At 38.6% G+C, this 8,267-nt stretch overlaps 1 long non-coding RNA gene across 1 annotated transcript; it reads right to left on the reverse strand.

Annotated features, from left to right (window-relative positions):
- Positions 1 to 1,210: 1,210 nt before the first annotated feature.
- LOC113964723 lies at positions 1,211 to 5,182 on the reverse strand. The gene is made up of 3 exons (XR_003533272.1): positions 4,626 to 5,182; positions 4,279 to 4,399; positions 1,211 to 1,275 (listed from the first exon to the last, which is right to left on the reverse strand). It is a non-coding gene; the product is annotated as an uncharacterized LOC113964723 (long non-coding RNA).
- Between the last annotated feature and the right edge of the window lie 3,085 nt (positions 5,183 to 8,267).

An 8,267-nucleotide genomic window follows, 5' to 3' on the forward strand; every position in this document is an offset into this window, starting at 1 on the left:
AATGGGAGTTATCATCTAACCTATATCAGCAGAGAAAAATAAGAACCTCCATATAGAATTTTATACTATGAAAGCTATCTCATTTAGGCAAAGATCTCTGTTTTAACAGGAAAGTGTCATTGTCTCCCTCAGCTGTCAAGGGAGGCCCACAATGAGTTCAGACTAGGCATTTAACTTTTTTACAGAAGCTGGGAAATGTGGAGTTCATGCCTAGTATACATGATTTCCTAGGGACCCCTGGTGGCCTAGTGGTTAGCATGCAGGACTCTCACCGCTGTGACCCAGGTTCAATTCCCAGTCCCTCCAGGGCAGATGGAACCCGTTAGCCCTGTGAGGCCATCCATCTATGAGAAGGTCACTCTAAACAAACCTACGTCCTGAGGACCTCACTGCCATTGTCCAAGCTTGCTTGGCCCCGGCAGATGAACCTTAGGATTAAAGGGTGGGCTCAGTTCAGCGCAGGCTGTGTCTCACCTAAAAAAAAATCCATTGCGCAGGCTGGAAAGGTAAAAGACCTTTCCCCAAATCTTCGTTCGCGAAGATGGGCCATTATTATTATATATATACATGATTTCCTACAAATTTTAAACTTTGTACATTCACGGAAATTAATTTAAAATCTTAGAAGTGCAATCTGTCTCATAAGTTTTCAGTATTTCTAGTTTCAACACCAGAACAAAATATTTTTAGCTAATGAAATTAAATACCTATTTCTACTCACTTATGTATTACGATGAAAATGCAAGACCCTTTAAAAGCCCTGTAGCAGCAAGAGAAATCTTAGGATTTCTTAAGAATGTTAGGATGCTTAACCAGGTGGCATGAGAACTCTTAAGATACCAGTTCAGTGGGAACTAAGAACTGACCGAAAACAGAAAAACCTGATCCTTGAGTGAAGTCACGGTTAAGAAGACTGTCACATGCATAAGGTGCAAACACTTTCCACTGGATTTTTCCACATTTCTGAAAAGCCTAGGACTATCAACAAATGGAAGAAAGCATTTTTTACCATGGCTGGTCTGGGTCACAATAAACATAAGTACTCACAGTGGGAGTTGGTATCCACTGCAATTGCTTTGCTTCCCTGCCCAGGATTGGAGGCCTTTCCTGGATTCCACGGGTTTAACAGGTTTTGTAACGAGCCATAAAATGCAAACTTCATCACAAATCTGGAATTAACAGAAACTGAAAAAAAGAGTAAAAAAATTACCTGGATTCTTTTTTTAAACTTTGGATTAGGACAAACTTCAGGCAGTTTCATCTCAGCTGCTTTATCTGCAAGCAAATGAAAAGTGATTATCAGTCAAATTGTTCTTGATATTCTATAAATAACTCTGTTCAGTGACAGTTTCCTTGAAAAAAAAGTAACTTACATTATTTCTTTCCTAGTAAGAAAATGTTTTCTTAGCCAAAAATCCTGAGCAGAGCTCTTTCTATCTACAAATATTAACATTCTTTTATATTGGTTTATGAAGGATTAGGGTCACCTATTGAAGTCATGGATGGAAGAAGATCAAATGTTAATTGGTTGAAATCACAAAAAATTCTGTTATACAAAAATATACTATTAGTTAGTTACATTCTGCATTAACTGAGTTCTTGTTTTGACAGAAATATAACTAATAAATTAATTTACAAGCTGGAATACAAATTCATGGCAAGTGCAATTGCAGTCAGGAGCAACAACAGAGCGGTATTTCACTATCTGACAGCTTATGCTAAATACACTTTGCATTTTAATGCTGTTCCTGCTTCCCTGACTGTTCTTCCTTCCCTCTCAGGATGCAGGTAACTTTTCCTGGCAAACAACTCCGATGACAAAGCCTGTGGCTCACCATGAGCCATCTTAGGAAAGCTCTTCCAAATGTTGAACTGAGAGGCTAGACCAGCTCAGACCACAGTCTTTCCTCATTTACCAATTCAAATCTATTTCTTTCCCGCAAACATGTAGCAAAGAGCAAAGAGTGGTTGCTGTCTTCATCTTCATCTGGAAACCGTGAATAGTTACTTCTGGACTGTGTTTAATCTGTCACTGATCCGTCTAGGTAGTGGCAGTTCTGCCTACATACCAAGCCATCGTTGCACTGGTAGATTGGACAGAAACCACAAGGATGAACTGCATTTTAGTTATTAAAAAGATTTGAAAGCAGTCAGATGGCTGAAGGTGCAGAATCAGTTTTATATGCTTGTCAGATAATGCAAACCTTTTGTCTAGCATGTAGATCATCAGAAGTCCAACATTTTTCACAGTACCAGTGAGTCTTCTATGAAATTCTTGGTAATGCTATTAATTTGGAAAAGATCATCATGGACAGAAATGTTTTGAAATCCTGGAATATTCCTATAAGGTAGAGCAGGATTACCTAGTAACAATGCACATCTCCCCTTCCCTTCCACCTAATTTCACAAACTTTTGGTTTCTCAGTTCCAACTTTGCAAGACACTATACACTTAGGTAAGAGTCATAGACCTGGATACCCAGGTGGCGTTTGATATCCAGTGAGACTCTAGACCATTATACCTCCAGACACATATTATCTTGTGGAGATTGCCTCCTGGTTCCAATTGCAGATATCTCTGGAAGCAAGTGTTTGTAGTAAAGCTCCTACCCCATCTTCGAAGCTAAAATACAACTGCCTTTAACCTGGCTGTGACCCTGAAATTGCCTGTGAATATAGCACTGAAGAGAGAGCATAACACAATGATTAGAAAGCTGAATTTGGTGATGTAAGAAGTAGTTTAGTATTAGGAAAACACTAGGGTAAAAGCTAGACAAAAGGAAACATTGCAATTAAATGCCTGTGAAGTGCTAGTTATTGTCACCTTCCTTGGTGCGAGGAGTTTACATTCAGCTTTCTTTCACTGAACATGGCTCTAAGTTAACTGATAGTTTGCCCTCATTTTCAGCAGCTTTTGCCACCCTAATGCAAGGTATTTTGAAATCAGCTTCAGAATTGCTAGAAATTCAAACTCCAAGCACTGGGTTTCTCATTCCCTTCCTCTGTGAAGGCATTAGAATTTTCACCAATTAATAGTCCATAACAAGTAAAAGAGTAGCAGGAGACACTGAGACAAGAGTTGAAATGGGGTTTCTTGCATAAGTACTGATCAAAACAAGCCAACCCTGCCTTTCCTTCTCCACACCTTCATTTTAGGGATAACTTGTGCCTCCAGCACCTTTCCTTAGACCATAAATTCTCCAAACCCTCCTTCCCAACCTCCACCCACAACTGAGCCCTGGTGCTTTCCTTTCTCCTTCCCTACCTCTTCCTCCAAAATACATCCTTCTGCTGCTGCAAAATGTCATTTAACCACAATACAGGCAGGATTCATGGTCTGAGGATAATCCACACACCACCCTGGCTGTTATCTCTGTCCTCCTAGCCTAAGCAGCCTATGAAGCTTAATCTGCACCTCCACAAGAGGTGGTGCACAATTTTGTGGCAGAGGACCTGAAGCCTGTGATCATACTGGAGAGATTATCAAACTTTAAAAGTCAATAAACACAGTTATTCTGAGATAATTTTGCAACTACAGAGTAGCTTGGGTTCATGTGTATATGTTCTGTGAAACATATTTAAAGAGAGTGATTTTCTTCAAGGTTCCTGTTAGGCTTGTACACAGGTGTAAAGGGAAGTGTCTCAAAGAAAACAGCACTGCTAGAGTAAAAAATAAGCTACAAACCAAATTCACAATAAATAAATAATTGCACATGTATATTCATATATGCAAAATAAATAAAGGTTAAGAAAAAAGGAATAAGTATGTAACCTGCGCCGCTAATTGCAATATATATTTTCCCTCTGATGGATGGACTGTCAAGTTGTTGTTGAACAGGATGAGCGTGTGCAACTGAAGACATAATTTGTCCCTTAGGGTAATGGCTGTTGTATGAGGACAAAATCAGGCAGTGCTCTGATTAGACGTATTTCAAATTGGCCATTTTTGTGCCCATTAACAGCTGGAGGTAGAAGAAAGTCCTAATTAGTGAGAGTGTTGGAGGTTTTTAAAAACGGAAGTTTTTAAAAATAGAAGTTGGAAGACTTAGTGGCTGACTTGATAAATTAGGAATTAAAATTGTGTTATGTGCTGTCTACTTTTGAATAACCCATGCCATGGGAAATACTCTAAAAGAGCCCTGTAGACAAGCAGACATTTGGACCATGATTAAGTATAAACTAGAGCAGATGTTCTTTTCACTTCCCCCTTTCCTTCACCAGATCCCATGAGATTTGATCCCAAATACTGGGATTACCACAGATTTTAGCAGTGTCCCACCTTGTGGTGCTTCTTACTGCTTAAGATTCAGCTCAGAAACAGCACAGTGGCCATGGAGTTGGATCAGTGGACAAAAATGCAACCTCCTTCTTCCCCAAGTCCAAAAATAGCTTTTAATAGACTATGAAGCACCCAAAATGCAAAAAGACGAGGTTTTTAAAAAGACAGAGGAAGTAATGATAAAAAATTTGTAAGTTTTGTCTTCCCGTTGCCACCCACTCTTATATTTTCTCCCAATTACATTCTAAAAAATGGACTCTAAAATTCTAGTGTTTATTTATCACCTTAGCAAAGAAGTTAGAGTTACAATGTTTCACTAATAACATTCTAATTAATTTCTTGATTACCTGCAAGCATCCTGCTTTAGGAAGTTCTCAGGCTTGACTGGTGATCTGAGCACTAAGACCTTCCAACATCAGGTATTGGCAATATCAGGGTAAAAGCAAAGTTGTTTTTCTTCCTTTTTAGAACAGTCATTCTATAAAAATATGTCATGAACCATGTAGTTCAATATTTATTTTATTTCATTTCACACCAGATAGGGGTTTAGATATCTACTGAGAGACGAAACAGGAGGTTTAGTCCAAGATATAAAGTAGTTAAACAGGGCATAGCAACGTAACTCTTCTGGGATACCAGGGATCAACAGTGTCTTCAGTGCCAGTTAAGTTATTTTGGAGCATACAATACAGTTGAAGCTCACAAACCCTCATAATACAACAGAATAACTTCCATTAATTTTGCCAGGAACAGGAGAGGATGAAACCTCAGCTCTTCTCAGGATCAGGTGTGATTTACAACAGAGAGAGAAAAGTCAACTTAGATTAAACAGAAGATGCCCCTACTGCCCTTATTGGATCTACAGAACTGTATTTCTTATGCTTTGAAATTGCATAATTTTCAGTCAGTGCGTCATGCATTTTGAAATGTCAACCATACATTCAATAATAGGAGTGGCACGTGGACTCTTACAAAGAAAACTTTCCTGCTCCCTTTGCACTAGGAAGGAGGTTTGTGTCCCATTTCCCACACAACAAATTAAGACTGTATAGATGAATTGCAGATCTGGCATACACAGGAGCGCAAAGAGAAGAGTTTCAGAGACCTACATAGAAAATTTATGATCTGCTTTGACTAAATCAGCAATATTACAGGTCTAACAGCATTACTTCCAGAAGAACAAGCAGTGCTTCTCCAATGCTGCTCGGAGAAGGACCAGGAAGATTAACTTTTACCAAAGCAGTTTAGAGTTAGAACGTTTCTTTAGTACCAGTCTAAGACTGGATAAACAGCACAGCAGGCTAACCAAGTAACCAGGAATTATAGAAAGTTCCCTTCTTTGGATCAAAAAAAAAAAAAAAAAAGGAGAACGAAGCCCAAACATCTATAAGGGTTATGTACACATATTTTTAATTCTTTCCTGAAAACAAAGGTCCTAAGGCAGCCTTTCTGCCATTCTGTCATCACAGGATGTGTGTCTGAGGTCTGATTCTTTATGATGTCATTACTGTAAAATTTTGTGATTTAATATTCATCCCCACACCAGAAGGAACAGTGAGGCATGCCAGTAGGTGGAGGAGCCCCAGCCGCCTTCTTCAACCTCTGGATACCCATCATTATGGAAAAGGTGGCATCATTATGGGATGCAGAGGTAGAGTATTTGTGGGTTGTACATGAGTTATAATAAATCTGTTGAAGACTTCAGAATTTAGCATCAGATCTCGGACATCTCCATTAAAAATTACTCCTATCATCTTGAATTTATTGTTGTGTCTCCTCCCTGGAATTTATTAATAGCTCACTTTCTCATTAGCCCTCATGATCTTCTCTCAGATGTTCTGCAGTTTGGTGTTTTAATTTGAACTGAGCTACAAGAGTTCCACAATTATAACAGAAGCTCAGTTTTTTATTAAAAACATATAAAGCAAGCTTCAACCTTTCAGCCTGAAAATATGAATGAAGCAGTTACAGAATTCAGAAAACAATTAAAAGTCCTGAGAATATTTGTTACCTTCTGGAACTTAAAATTTCACCCTCGGGACTGGGTGGTACTGTATCTGTCTCTTCATTTGAAGTGTTAAACCTATTCCGAGCATCTGGACATGTTTTTCCTTAAATTGCCAGGAGCTTGTAACCGCTGTCCTGCTGAGAATTGATTCCTCAGTAAAAATCTCCAGTTCTGCATAATGAAAATAGGACAACACTGGAATCCATGGAATAAAATTGCAAGGCTTATAAGCCTGTTATTTAAGACTGTTATTCTTTGTGATTTATTATCTATTTACTTAATTAAATAGGCCTGCAGTCTTTAGATCACTTAACCTTTCTCTGACGCACTGTAGTGCCAACTTCCATTGCTTCCTCAAAGTAATAATTTTGCTCATTTTGCCATTCAAATAGCAGTGCTCTGTCTTATATGGGTTTCCATGTGGGATTCATCCCTGCCTCTAGTGCTTTACAGAAATGTCTTACCAGGCAGTGCTCTTTGGAGCTGTGTGCCTTTTAAATGGCTGCATTCAGGCTAACCTAAGTAAATCATCTCTGGGTTAATGAGAATTATTTCCACACAGTATATATGGTACATAACTAGGCAAGGGGATATTTTCAAAGGTACCAAAGACCAGTCAGGGGCATAACATTTTCCCAGAGAAAAGTCATAGACAATTAGATGTCTGACAGACATAGCGACCACTGAAAATCCTTTTTAATACTATCTTAAATTGTCTTCTAAATTGCCACTTTAGAAGTTCAAAGTATATAGGCAAGGATCTATTTCCCTGTGAGTCAAAATTTAGGTTCAACTGAAGCACCTTTTTTATTATTCTCCATATGGGAATACTTGTCACTGTTTATTTCTAAAAATAAATACAGCCACCACAGTTTCCTTGAGAACAAGTACATGGAATGAATATATGAAAATAGTTAACATAATGAACTGCAGCATAAAAGGAGATGCATCTTGCTACTGACTCCTCAAGCCAGAGGTCAAGTGTATTAATGGGAAAAACTGAAAACTAAAGACTAGTCATCAAACTAACGGGAATTGAAATGTTACCGAACTTCTGGTTTAGGTACCAGAAGGAGGGACAAAAGAGTTTCCCCTACTGATATGTGACAGAAAGGTAAGCACAAACTCAGCACCAGAAGTTCCTTGACACTGAGAACTAAACTAAAAGTTTTAAGGATTATGTCCCTTTGAGTGTCCTTGCATGTTTTATATAACAAAAGGTGTTAGGCAACAGCCTTTTTTGACAAGATTTATGGTAAATACATAGGTTTATCATGGACATATATCACAAAGTACTCAAGTTGATATATCTTGAAGTCTGAATAATAATCTAAAAGCCATTATCTTCTTCCAACTGAAGCTCAGAAGCCAAAGGTAAATTGAAGCTGAGTGAATTTCTACTATACCTCACCTAGAGCTGGTGGTCTTGCATGACAGTTCTGCTCCATTCCTTCTATTTTCAATGCACAATGCCTCCCTTCATCTAGGCTTCATTCCCCAGAGGGGAACTGTGTTGTTTATAATAACTATTGATGACAAAATTGTACTTTTCACACTGCTTTCCATGAAGTAAAGCTTCCTGTAAGAATGACCGTAATGAATTTTGCTCTTGAGCAAGGCACATGTGGCATTGTGGCATGCCAGAACAAGGCATAGCAGGGGCAAGTTCAGTTGTTTTCCCTTCATTAAGCATGTCAGGAAAGTTGGGGACCGTTGTTTTAATTAACTATATGACATCTCTGACTGAGCTATCAGGTAATTCAACTTTTCCTTGGTCTCATTACTGAAAAGAAATTGCTGGGTTACTGGGTAGCTATTGCTGACATCAACACAAAAATGGTGTTTGGTTATTTTCAGCCCCAAGAGCCCTCAAAGTCTTGAACATCTATGAATATGTATGATTTGGTTCCATTTCTCCTTGTGCATCACTGAGAGAAGTCTTATGGGACCCTGTAACTCAAAGGTAGTGAACCTGCCACTC

The sequence above is a fragment of the Neopelma chrysocephalum genome, unplaced genomic scaffold, assembly GCF_003984885.1.
Source record: "Neopelma chrysocephalum unplaced genomic scaffold, ASM398488v2 Primary Assembly neopelma1_43, whole genome shotgun sequence".
NCBI classification, from domain to species: Eukaryota; Metazoa; Chordata; class Aves; order Passeriformes; family Pipridae; genus Neopelma; species Neopelma chrysocephalum.